At 39.3% G+C, this 14,254-nt stretch overlaps 1 protein-coding gene across 1 annotated transcript in view; it reads left to right on the forward strand.

Annotated features, from left to right (window-relative positions):
* The first annotated feature begins 13,946 nt into the window (after positions 1-13,946).
* The window catches only part of DPH6 (diphthamine biosynthesis 6), a 208,811-nt gene continuing 208,503 nt past the window's right edge, over positions 13,947-14,254 (forward strand). The window contains exon 1 of the mRNA XM_075103244.1: positions 13,947-14,024. The gene's annotated coding sequence lies outside the window, so the exon portion shown is untranslated. The remainder of the gene's footprint in view (positions 14,025-14,254) is intronic.

The following is a 14,254-nucleotide window of genomic DNA, read 5'->3' on the forward strand; positions in this document are numbered from 1 at the left end:
ACCAGGCTTCCTAACCAATGGGTACCAAGAAATACTGAGGTAAATCTCTGGGCATGTCTAAACTGTCACCTCAACACAAGACTGTTTGAAAAGCACAATGAAAAAATGTGAATGGTTTCAAAGTAAGATAGTATCAGAAAATAACTAAATTAAAAGAAATAAGTGTCATTGATGACTAAACAGATTGCAGTGTGGGCACTGATTTATCAGTTCTGATGACTCATACTGGGGCAATTTAACCAGTTGCCCAAGCAGACAGAAGTCACTATCCCCATGGTAGAGACAGGATGATCATTCCCAGATGCTGCTGTTTATAACTAAGCATATTAACATAAGTGCAATTAGTGGTCTTGCAAAGTAATACAGAATGTCATATCCCAGATTGGCTGAAAGGTGATACGTCACCTCTTGATCCATACCGTTCAGCAGATGCCCCTGTAGATTTATCATTTAAATCCACCAAAAACCATGAATCTTCATTACCAGATTGCACCGATTAAACTAGTCAAATTCTAAATGAATTCAGTTAAATGGGCATAACTTCTGCACTACAGCTCAGTCCTCAGAAAAGAACCGCTTGCTAATTAGATTATTTGCTGTTCTTTGTTTTTATTACGACTTGTTTAATCTGAAACTGAATACACAGTAAGAAGTAAAGACCTTTTGTGACTTTCCATTAAAGTAATCAACTTGTGCCAAAAACATGTTTCTGAATACTCTTCAGGAGTAGGAAAGTCTTCAGGAGAAGGTAGCAAGCCAAGCCATCACCGAAATTTTAGAATTTAGGGATAAACACAAATAAAACATTTTTAACCAGGGGACCATGGAAATAAGTGGGAGTTCCTAAGGGTTTTTTTTAGACCATTTCCTAAATCAGAATTAAGTAACAAGATAGCAATTTTCCTTTTCTTTAGCATTCAGATCTTGCTTATATACAGCTTTAAGTGTTCTTCTTTATTGTCTATGCATACATATTCTCTATGTGTCTTTTCCCTGGTGACTGTCTGCCTCTGAAGAATACAGATAAAGATGAACTGTATATGCCTGCCCATTCTTAGCAGAAGCAAGTTTTTATCAATTTTCCGCTCCAACTGAAGATTAACTTGGGGCAATCAACGCTACTGCAGGCTTCCAAATCGAGATTTGAGACTTTGCTGGCTAGTACAAAATGTAACATTATGCTTTTGTAAATTTAGAAAAGACTTTCTCCTCCTGGTAGGAGAATTCTGATGCACAATTTTTGTGGATCTTTTGTCTCCAGGTATAACATAAGGAAGTTGCTGGAGATACGGTTATTGCATTACTTGTTTTCTTAAGTGGTTAACTACTTGCCCAAATTCTTTTGTAGCAACATTCTTCTCTTGTTGCAGTGAAGTAACTTTATATTAAAAAAATAGAGCAGATAAAGCTTTGGCTTTGGCTATGGCATGGGTGAGTATTATCAGCCTGAAACCATGCTTGATTTGGAAAGTTTTGGCTATGGTGGTGTAAATCCCTTGACCCAACCTCAGACTTTAGGTCAGCAGGGGATATTCAAGTTCCTTCGTGATAACTGAGCATGACCCAGTGATTAAAGACGTCGGGTGACCTGGCATCTCTGGAGCTCTGCTACAGAAAATAAAGTCAGAAGGCCTCTAAAGGCCAGGAGCCTTTAAACCCACATACTCGTCTGTGCATTTATTAATGTCATCCCTAGTGGCAAATGCAATATATAGTTTAAAAAAATAATGCTTTATTTTTTTAAACTGGATTTATAAAGTCCAAATGTTTGCTTAGAAATTAAACATTTTGGTACTGGGGCCTCTAGGATATGTTGGCAGTGGAAAAACTAACCTACACCAGATGGCAGAGGTTAAAGAAATACTATAAAATATGGCTTCTATTCATACAGTTCTCAGACAAACAGAACCCCAAGCAGAAAAAAACTGTGAAAGTGGAAAACCTTTTCATTTGCTTACATTTCTCTTTGCTACTCAGCAAACCTGAGAGGTATTGTATCATCACGTATCAAGAAAGTAATATGCCAGATTGTTGTAACAGGTGGAATATGTTTGTTTGTAACACGTTGAATCTGAAATAAAGAAAGGACCAAAGTTACTAAAGGTTCTACAAAAACATTTACAAAATGTAAGTACCTCGGTTTTGTACCTGCAAAGCATACTGCAGAAATGAGAATTTGAGACAATAGCTCCATTTTGCACACAAAATATAAAAATTGAACTCTCAATTTTTTACAGGTTCAGTTAATTTGGCTAGGTGAACATGCAAGCTAAGGAGCTAATTCTGCATTAGCATTTCTAATTAACCATTTAATAAATATAAAAAAGTACAATTTTTTATCTAGACTTCATCCTTTTTTACCTAAACCTTACAATCTCCACATTTCATCCTCATCTTTTTGTGTATCTTTCTAAATCTTCTTAAAAACCACAGTTGTTTTGTACCTTCAATGAACTTGACTTACGTAGCATCTGATGAATCTATTATTTATATAATACAAATGCATCCTTATAATAGAAATGCTTCTTGTGCGTCTTTGTTACTTCAAAAAATCCACTGTGAACCCCAATATGTAAAGCAAAATGTGTCATATTTTCTTATCATATATGTAGTCATGTGATGTTTAAAAAACATAAAGGGGAAAAAATCTGATGTGAACTTGGGCACAATGGACCATGCTGACAAAAATGCAGATGGCATAAAAGCACATAAATAGATCGGTTATTGGAGTTTTTTTAATAGGAGCTATTGTGTGGATTTTCAAAATTGATTAGGTGCCTAATAACGCAAATGGGTAGCCAGTAAGCTCTTCAGGGACACCTAAGTATTTCTTGAAAATCCTGTTTATCTCAACAGTTAGGTACTTAATACCTTGAGAGATGTAGTCCAATGTCTGAGATGATAGAAGTAAATGTTCTCGCATAAAACCAGTGGTTAAAAAGGAAAACAACAAGGTGTCTGAGTAGGGAAAAGCTCCCTGAAGTCTTGTCCTTTTCCCTAAAAAAAGGGAAAAAAAAAAAAAAAAAGCTGAACCAAACAGAAAGCTCTGCACAGTGAAAACAACCACTGAGCAGTTCTTGAGAACCTTCTGTAACGATTTTACGTATTTGAAGTTTCTGAGCTACGAGCGCGTTACTCCTGAAACGGCACTGCTAAGGGCATTCGGAACGACGGTTAAGATTGGTAACAAGCTACCTGGCCAACCTCCGGAGTTCAGCTAGAGGCAGGCTCTGCCTTTGCAGCTCCCAAGAGGCAGAGAGGAATCTTGAAATCCAGAAAGTGCTTACAACTACTATGGCTGTTTCCTCCTTCTGCCCACTCTATTTTTGCCCCTTTTGCCTGTAAGAGTAGTGGCATTTTGGTGTGAATACAAAGCCCCTCTGCGATGGATAGAGTCAGTGTTCGTAATAAACTCATTTCTTATTGCTAGGCAACACTGAGCAATGTGAATTTGTCACTTCTGTTTGGTGCAACTTTCGATTTCACCTCCAACTGTAACAATATAGCCTGCTATATTTTAGATGCCACTGCGGTTGGATGCCATCCCAGGAAAGATGTGAACTACTACTGACAGGGAGTGAATGACTGGCAATGGGCATAAGCAGTTTTTTGATTCTTAAGCCTTGACATATAATTAATTGTTAGATTTATTCTTCGATGAAACTCATACTTCAAGATTCCTACTTACTGACTGCCTTTTAGAAAAGGCAAGAAGCATACAGGTTTCCAGTGACGGAAAGTTTTGTTTGCCTGTTTACCTTTTTTCATGTGGTATTTGCTCTGTTCATATTTTTCTGCATTAGCTGTCTTTCTGAGGGTGGATTATATGTAAAATTCAGATCGTAAGCACCCTCAATCAAGTGAAAATCATTATTTCTAAGACATATCCAATTATTTGTTTGAATAAATATATTCCTTACCTTAAGAAATTAAGGTTCAGATTGCAATAGATGCTGAGCAACTCTCACGCTCTGCCGAACGCCCCACACCACCAGTTGTCGAGGAGCTTGGATTATTGCAGAATGAATACTGTAGTCACAATTTTTTTCAATCCAAATTGAAACCCCCTGTTCGAGATAAAATAAGTTTAATGCTATTACATGCTACCTAGGCTTTTTTGATTAGAGGACTGATAGTTTTGTTTGTAAGATTTGTGTGTGATTGTCTAACCTGGCTACTAGGTCTCTGCTCTTTGATCTTTGAAGAATTAGGTCTGTTTGGGGGCAAAAAAGGGAAAACTGCAAACCAATATTGTTTCACCACCTTTGGCTAAGATATAGCTTGAAAGAGGGACAAATTTATACTTCAGATAAAATATACATCTTCTAAAAAATCATCACCATTATCACCAGCCATTTCTCTAAATGTTTAGAAACAGTTCATGACCACATTAACTACAGAAATATGCCAAACAACTGAGAATCTTGGTAATATTTTAGTCTTTGCATATTTTCACTGACTCACTGAAAACAAAAGGAGTTTCTGTAACTGTATGAATGAACCATGGCATGTGCGTGTTCTTTTAAGAAAGGCCAAGGGTGCAGTTCTATTTTCTTAGCTCTGCTTTCATATTTATGTGTCTCATTTCCAGCTCATTGCTGATGCCTTAGTTGCACTATCCATCAACACTTTTATCCTCCTTGTTCCTCAAAAAGAACATAAAATCCTTTTTTATGTGGTGGTAATATTATTGCAAATAAAAGCAAATACCAAAATCTTTATTAGTCTGCCAAAATAATAAACTATTTAATAAAAGCATGCTGTAAAAATAAGGTCATTTGCATCACTCAAGTTTCTTGCAGGAAATACAGAGAATTATTGGTCAAAAAGTACAACCTGACAGCAATTATTTCTGTTGTTGATCTAATGCTGCCTGAAAATGGGTTAAAAAATGCACTGAGGTTCTGCAAGTTTGCTGTCTTTAAATGCTTGTTTTTAATGCTGTTGTATACAGAGGAGCCTGGGAGAATCAAATTTTTCAAAGCTCTGCTTTTTTACCTATCTTCTCCATAATGGAAGAAGAAGAGACTGCATAGACCCTATTAGAAATCTTTACTGCAAAGCTCATAGTAACCTTCTGACTCGCATACTGCCACAAGATTTATCATCCAAATATTTACCATTTTTATATTCCCTATTAATTGTATTTGGTTAGGATTTGTGTCAGCTTTAGCTATACGATTTTTTTTCCTCCCTTTTTCTTTTGTCATTCTTGCAGACAGATCAATGCAAAGCTTTTATTTAAGAAGTTTGTTAAACGTTTAAAGTTAGTCAAAATATGCTTTTAAATTCATGCATCTAATGTCTGATCCTTTTCTCTTGTTGTACTACAAACCTGACCATTATTTTCTCATTGCAGTTTCTCTCCCTATCTGGCAGTTCTGCAAATACGTTATTGATAGAGCACAGAAAAATCAGTTGCCGTGGTGAGACTTAAACACTGCTTGTGATGGCCCTGCATACTTCCCCAAAAGAACCTGCACACAAACGTTAAACTAATCTTATAAATTTATAAGATTATAAATAATCTTATTCATCAGACACAAAGTATTTTCCTTAATTGCCGTACTTTGAATGTTAGAGGCTAATCTTTGGAATAACTGAGTTAAAAGGTTTCTGAAAAGACTCTTTTTTTTTATACTTACTTCAACGTTGTTTTGTAACTTACGCAGTTGCAAACCCCTGTAACTCTCAAAATACTCTGCAAGGTATAGCTATACCCACTTTACAGACAGCGACACTGAAACAAAGAGCAGCTGAAGTTGCACGAACAGTCACGCAACGATCAATAAGCTATTGACCAGAGAATAAAATTCCAAGATTCAGATCACTGGTGCTCTCCCAGTACTTTTGGGCTCTACTGCCTCTGCTTCTTAAGTGCAATAGAGATGCTCCACTTATTTAGAGGATGAGACCTGTATAGAGATTAAATATTTTAAAAATACATTATATATATTTAAATGAGTACTTCATGGAGCCCTGTTAGTATATTCAATCATGCTTTAAACCATAAACCAGCCAGGAGTTATTCTCCTTGCTTCACAGACTGCGGACGGCTGAAAGCTGAATTAACTCTTCTCTGAAAAAACGTTTAGGATGTCACGTGATACGCGCAGGGTAGATAAAAAGCATGTATGTTAGGAACAGCACTCTTTTTTGTATTCTGAAGGTGTGGAAATTTGGTATTTTCATATATTAAAAGGTTCAGTGACTGTAAGTTTTTTGTCTTGCAGACACCTGAGCTGGGTTACACATTCTGGTAAAGCCACCCATATGTAGCTAAAGCAGTAGTTTCCAGAGCTGACACTTGGATGCTGCACACAGTCACAGCAACTGCTGGAGTAACAGCTCCCGGATATATGCAGGACTGAGAGCTTCAGCAGTAAGGTGTTCAAGTCTTAAGACAACCATACAGTTAAAATATAGAACGTGTACAACAGTTTCAGAATACTCCATCATTAATCAGTGGTATGGTTTAAATTAAATGCACTTGCATTGTATGTGCTTGGTATTTATTGGGATTGCTATGCTATGTATACATCATTAAGACGAACTGTACAGATGGGATTTTAAAAGACTTAGATAATTGTATGAATGTTAATTAGAGCTTTATCTATTCGGGCTAAGATATGTAATACAGTTATCACCAAATCACATTTTTCAGAATATTGTATCTTGCATTACCTGTAAAACTCAGTAGATCTGCAAAGGTCTTTTAAGTATTATTTCTGAGCTGCTTCGCTTAGGTACAGGAGAATTAAGTAAATTGTCAACAGTGAAACTAATCAATGGAAGATTCTTGTAGTTAATAATTTGTGACTGAAAAGACTATAGATTATTAAAATTCCCTTCAGATTTTACAAAAAAAAAACCCAAACAAACAAACAAACCAACCCAAACCAGGCAATGCCAACTAGCAAATTGAAATTAACATCCACACAGCAAAAAACAGGGACAGCTGTCCCTCTGGGTTAACAGCATAGGCGACTATGGCCAGACAATATGTGAAACGAACCCACAGTTCACAACGTGGCCTTTCAAGTAAATCTCTGCTGATGGATGGTAAACTTCTCTTCTTGCCTCAGCAATTATTCCTGAAGTTGAAACCATGCTGTAATGTTATTGCAGTAATACAAGGACTGCAAAACTGTATGGTTTTGAAAACCACAGTGCTTATGCTAAGACCAGAGACCAGGTGTCCTGGTTTTTGTCTTTGCCCAATTTCTCAGGCATTAAAGAACCAATGGGGCAACTAGAAGAGATCTTTTTGTTCAAAATCAGTTCTTATCGATATAGTAATCAGAAGCGTCTTTCAGAGTCTTGCAAAGTATTTCTTTACTTCAAAGCTTAAACAACATCAAAGAAAGCATACAGACAAAGCAGCGTTGGAAAGGAAGTAACATGCCCTTATTTTTAGCACTTGCCCACTTGTCACTCTTAAACTCTCATCTGCCTTTCAAATGTAGTATAATCTAATTTTTATGCACACGGTATGCTCGTACAGACAATTTCCTCATTTCAGAGTGTGCTGAGTTTGGTAAAGGCTTTTGTACTTTTCCTTAACCTGTTTCAGAAATAGCACTGTCACCATTTGTCTCTGTAATATACAGGATGATGGAAATTGACATTTTCCTATATAGAAGCAAAAAGAATATTAGTTTTATCAAAGACTAGGTTCCCCTCTTCCCTTCCAGTTAGATTTGAATTTGGTCACTTCAGGGCTTACTGTGTAGGATGATTTTAAGCAATGGTCCCTGTGGTTGCAGGCTCTATCACCTAATAATTGACCATGACAGGAATTATATGTCCAAAGCCAAGGGGTAGAGTGAATAGCATATGTCAGGGTCAATTATAAGGTGGAAGACCCTGCAACAAAAAAGACTGCACCGATTAGAGCATGATGTTGACATGGGAGCTGATGCTTCAATGTTATTTCAAAGGGCACTGTCACAGCCACCCTTCCTTGAGGTCTCAAAATCAGAGGTGGATTATGTCAGTGGTTTATACTACACATGATGTAATAAAGTTCAATGGGACATTGCAAGTTACAATTGATTTGTTGCTTTTTTGGCAGTGATAAAATGCTTTATCTGTATCACTCAGAATTGAGCCTGCCACTTTGCTAATTAGGTCAAAACAGGTCCATACTTACTAGATTAATTCTCTCCTGAAAAATCTGATTGTGAGATGAAAAAAGTATTAAATATGACACAGTTAAAAACTGTTCTGATTGTTAAAGTTATTAACATTATTTGTACTGGCAAAATTGAACACAATAGGAACAGTGGAATAGAGTAAAAATAGTCTTTTTTATAACTTAAAGTTATGTTATAAATGTTTTATGGTACGGGAAGATTTTTGCAGTGAAACAAATGGGCGAAAAAAGCTGCTGTTTGCTTATCCCCTGAAACTTCAGCAGCTTTAACCTATGCAAATATTCTTAATTAGTGACGAACCACAGAACCATTTAGTAGGTGAGTAATGATCCCAAATTACATACCACCACAGTAAGACACTGTAGTTCATTTTTAGATTTTCATTGCGCCAGTTCCATTTTCTCTTTCCTTTGAAAGCTGTTTCTCTGTGTTTCTGCATCTCTGTAAAATTATCCCAGTCATTTCTGCCTACAGGATCCCAGTGGTTTAGCTCATGATGGAGAAGACACTGTAGCTTAACCTCATTAACTAGATAGCTAATTTCTCTCTGTTCTCGTGGGTTATTATCCATGACCACATTTTTCCTGGGTGTTTTGCAGCCATCAGATAGATGGCTAACTCCCAATAAATTAAAGCCTATAGTGTTAGATTCAAAGTTGTTGCATGATGAACACATTGTAAGGAATCTTGATTCTAAAAGATCTTTTTCTAACATGCAGAAATGCTCCAAAATGTCCGTCTTCAGAGTCCTCATCGGCAGTTAATACAGATTCATGGGAAATGTGTCATGTTAGATAACAGGGAGCTGGTTTTGAATCTTGTACACGTACTTCTTTACAATAAACTCATCTCTGATCTACATTTGTTTCAATGTAACAATAGCTTTCACAGTTGTTTTGTAACTTCTGCAAATTTAAAAATTGAAATATTCATTTTAAAAAATCCATTTTTTTCTTTGTAAGTGAGAAAAAGACAGGGGGGTATAAAAGTTCTTTAACCTGTAAACACAGCATCCACACTTAACTTTGTCATTGCATTCAAAATAGATACATGTTGAACAGAAACTCCTCTGGTACTACAAGGCTTTCTGGTGATCTGGAGGTGCTCAGGCTTTTTTTTCCCCCTTTGAAAGTACTGAAAGGACTTCATACGGAGCAAAACACATTGAAATTCCATGGATTAAGCTGAACAGAAAAAAGGTAAATGAAGGATTTTGCCAGTCAAACTTGACAGTTTATCTTGGTGGTAATTACAGTTAGTGCTTTTACTAATGAAGTAAAAATTTCAAGTGCTGAAAACAGATCTAGTCAAGTGAACAAACTGTTCAGCTGCCAGTGAATATTAATTTTAGCTTGCGATAGTGCCTGCTGGAAGTGGAAAGAGACTGGTCATTTTGACAGAGGCTTGACCGTGTAAGCTTAATTTTATACTTTTTGACTCACTAAGGATTGGTAGATTGATTAATGAAAATTAATTTTATCAAAAGGTTAGAAAAACTGGCATCATATAAGGGCCATCACCTATCAGTCAAGAACATACATAATGCTATCTTAGGCTAAATTCTGTTTGTGTTGCACTGGTTAACAAATACAGGTCTAAGAGTGATCTTGAATGCGAAAAAGAGGACAAAGTAAAGTGGCTGGATTTCATAGATCTGCAGAAACAAGTCAAATCACCTACGAAAACAACCAGCCTTGTCTTACCAGAACTAGGAACTATAGGATTAGCTGTATATATTTTAAGTCAGCCTTCACGTACAGCGCGGACCACTGGGGCCATGCCTGTGTGAATGGCTGGAGAGAGACCTGAAGTCACTGCGTGCCTGTTTCCATCTAAAAGGAGGTGAATGGCGTGACAAGGTGTTCGAGCTAATCTTAGTAGGCTGTATTATCTTGGGCATAATGCACTGTTAGCAAGGTCACGCAGCATTCAGAGCAAAGCTCTTTATATCTGGCGAGCTTCAAATGTAGACAGAATGACCCTGAGTCCTTCAACACCTGGATGGGGAGGTATGCCTCCTGAGAAAACCCTTTCATTCAGATTTTAGCAGTATGCCAATACATCTCATGCTCCCAAACCAGAAGTTTTTTCCTAAAATTTAATTCCAGTGTATCTCATGGAAGAGTTGATAATATCCTGTTTACTGTGAAGTAAGTGAATGTTCAGGGAAGCTGTCAATGACAGACAGCTAAAGGAGCTCCACAGCCAGTTTTTTAGTTAAAAAGGCAGAAGTACCCTCCTGTAAAAATCTCAAATCACTTTTCCGTATTACATAAACAGCTTTGGGTATTAGCAGCATCAAAAATTCTGCCACCTGTTAGATAAGGGAAACAGCTCTGACCACAGGAGAGTCAGAGCAGGACACTAGTGAGGGGCAATGGTGGCACACCCACGAAAACCGTAACGTTACCGTTTCAGACTTGGCATGGTAAGCCAAGGGGGAGACGATTTTCAAAATCTTTGTTTCAAAATGGAAATATTCTTCTAACATTACGCCTGCTTTATAATGCAGTATTCCATTACTTACTGGTGATTATAATAGGAAATCTTTTAATTAAGAACTTCAGCAGTTCACCTTTAACTGCCAATCACTGGATAATTGGCCCTTTTCTAATAGGCACTGTAGCTCAGGTATGCTAAAATGACTGTTTCTCAGAATAACTTACTGAAAGTAAGTTATTTTTGGAACTCATTTATAAGAGAACTTAATTAACTATTCCAGATCGTTAGGGATACTGCATTGCGTTTTTTTAATCCTCTGACAGGTTCCTCCAGTTATATTAATTCATTATAATTATTTTCAACTTTCTCGGCAGAAAAGGGTGAGAAAGAAGCGCTGAGCCATTGCCGGCTTTCTGTACGAAGTAGCCAGTACTTCCCCGAGAGGAAAGGCAGCTTTGGTGAATTTTATTGTTTCAGCTGCTGCAGCAGTATAGCAGAATGTCTTGGGGGTATCAGCTTGAGAGATGATGCCTTTCACCCACTGTCATATGGCAGAACCTTTTAAGAGCAGTAACACTACACCAGAGATATTTCCTCAGGTGAGTGAGAGCAAACAGATTTTTCTCACTGAATATATTTCAAATAATTTGAAAACAGCATCTTTTTGGGTAAAATACAGATTTGTTTTGAAACCCCACTTTACTAATTCAATTTTGACATATTTCACAAATTCTGGGAGCCAAATCCCACATTTTTATTTGTGCAAATAACTACTGATGTCTTTATCAAATGGAAGCAAAAATTCCAGTCACACTAGAAAATGAAGCAGACTTTGGTCCTGCAGTGTCATATGTAAGTTCTACTTCAAACAAGTCTGACTTGTAAGTGGAAATTTGTTTTTTTGAAAGCTGCAAAACTGAACGCAATAGAACCATCTGCTGAAAAACCAGCAACATTGTATCAGCATAGATTAATAATAACAGACCTTTGAGAAAATAGGGGACTCCAGAATTATTCTCTTTCCCAGATCTTCTAACAATGTTACTTAGAAGACAGCTTTACAAGCCTTCAAATATTTGTTATAAAGCTGAGTGATTAAAGCTACGAATTTTATGGCCTCTCCCTTTTCCAAAGCAGCAGAACAACTTATGTACATGATTTTTGGACTTCCCGTGTATCACTGCTAACTATTGTAAATGAGCATCTTTGAAGTGTTCATAACTACTAGCTGAATTATTCTTTTTTGTGATAATCAAAAATAAAAATATTTCATTCAAGCCCAAAAAAGACAGTGGTGATGTATGATAAAATACACACACACCCCCTTCCCCCCACCCCCGTAAATCAAATACTGGAGATCTGCCCTTTTACAGTTTTCTCAGAGGTGTGGTTATCTTCTACCGGTTCATGTACTATGCAGTATTGCTTCATTCAATTCAGTTATCCCTGCTAAAATCGAGCTCTGAGTACACTGGATTTATATTTTTAATTCAGAACAGGCCTCCACTACCTTTCTGAGCCCAAAAAAAAGGAAGTCCCAACCCCCTACCAAAATCCCTGCCTCTTCATCAGAATTTCACATATAAGTAACCTTCTTCCAGATCATCCAAGATGTTTTGAAGAGCAAAAAAAGCTTTCTAAGAATTAGAAAGCTTTAAGTCATCTTAGCCTAGTCACTAAACTAGAAGAAAATCCAACTGTCCTGGAAGTAATGCCAACATAAGTCAAATATTTTGTCTCATAACTGCTGGCCTGTGATGGCCAAAGCATGAACTGAGGGTTTATTTTTTAACACATGTGTTTTTTTTTGTAATTATTCCTGTGCAGCAAAATCCATGTTGTGATTACTACCTCTTCACAACTACTTATCAAGTAAGCTTCATACTGATTGTCACTTCTTAACTTCTCAAAAGTGTATTTGGGAAGGCATCATCACCTTCATATCTGCCCATAATTATCCACTCCTATTTTACAAGTTCCAGTGACTTACTGTACAAATGACGTGCAGACTCAAATAATCTAAAAAAAAAAAAACCAAAAAACTGCTGTTCAAACTTTTTCATGAGCCGTAAATACGAATTCTTACATATTTGTCTCACTAGGCATTTATTTTGACACATGTATTGCTATAAACAAAATGTTTTTTCTTATAATACTTTCTTCTCTCTTTTCTTCCATATTTTCTCTTTCTGGGAACTTCAGCCCCAACAATTTGTGCGCAAGGAACTTGTTTTTCAGAGGCTTGCGCAAAGCCTGATTGGTACAGATTGTTATATAGCATTGCATAATATCACGTTACGGGGGCTGATAAGTTAGCACTTACAATTCATAAAGCATACACTCCATCCCAGCCCTGAGGAACAAAGCCTTCTATGTTAGCTGCACCAGCTGCTGCAACTAAATTCAACAGGAACCATGAATCAGCATTCCTGGCCACTGCCAATTTACAGGTTGGATCGTAGGCACCAGTGGTGGCACTGCAGAGGAAGACACTGAGCAAGGCAGCACCAAGGCTCGCCCTGAGACTTTGTGCTTGTCCCCGCTGACCCTGCACACCAGGCTCCAGCAAGGGCGAGCAGCCAACAGCACACCAGTGTTTTCTTGTCCCTGCTTTGGACCCACAGGCCTTTTGAATCAAAGCCTGGAGAGCGGTGGGCCCTCAGACTGCTGCTCAGAACACTGCCACAATACCCCCAGCAGAGGTATGAGAGTCTTGAAGTTAGTCTAGTGATACGGTTTCACTGGCAGAACTAATCCACAGGTTTCTTCTGTGACTTGAGAAAAATGAAGTTGTGTCTGGATTCAGACTGGGCACCTGAGTAAGCTTTTCTTTGATTCAGCCTGCAAACTTACTTATATTGCTGTCTGTCATATGCCCTAACAGCTGGATCGCTCAGAAAATTAGCCCAAAACAGGGATGACATGACAAGATTAGATTTTTGGTCTGCAGAAGCTGAACCCAAAGGTGCAGGTGGGCATTTTGTGCTCGCAGGCGAGCACTGAGACCTTCAGCGAGGCAGCCAGGAGGTCCAGTCTCCTCCTCCCCCCTGCTCGCCTCCCGCTCCGGCCTCTCGGCACGGAGTGCTGGAGGACACCGCGGTGACTCGGAGGGGTCCCCTCCATCAGCCGCCCAGCGGGACGCGGTGAGGGGCGGAGGGAGCGCCGCTCTCCCGCCCACCGCCCCCGCAAGCGGCCGCTGGGCGAGCACCTGCCCCGCTTCGCCGAGCAGCTTCCCAGGGCGCCGGGAGCGCCCATCCGCATCCCCGCGGCATTTCCTCCCCGCAGAGCGGGCCCACCCGGGGCCGCCCTGAAGCCGGGCTGCGACTACGCCCCGCTGCCCCCTCAGGAGCCGGCCGAGGGGAAGGGGACGGGCGGGCCACCTCACGCGGCCGCTCCCATTTCCCACACAGCAGTCGCTCAGAACAGGTCCGCCGCTGTTCGCTGTAGACAAGAAGCGAAAAGGCGGACAGGGGGAGACGGCGAGGGAGCCGCGCCGAGCCGAGCCCGCCGCCGCGCCTCCCTCGCCAGGCAGCCCCAGCCGCGGGCGCACCGGGCCTACCGCGCGGCCGCCCTGCCCTCAATAGGCGTCCCGCGCGCTGCCTCCGCGGCCGCGCCGCCCTCATCGGCCGCGCCCGGCCTCCCCCGCCCGGCCGGCC

Source organism: Phalacrocorax aristotelis, chromosome 9 (assembly GCF_949628215.1).
Source record: "Phalacrocorax aristotelis chromosome 9, bGulAri2.1, whole genome shotgun sequence".
NCBI classification, from domain to species: domain Eukaryota; kingdom Metazoa; phylum Chordata; class Aves; order Suliformes; family Phalacrocoracidae; genus Phalacrocorax; species Phalacrocorax aristotelis.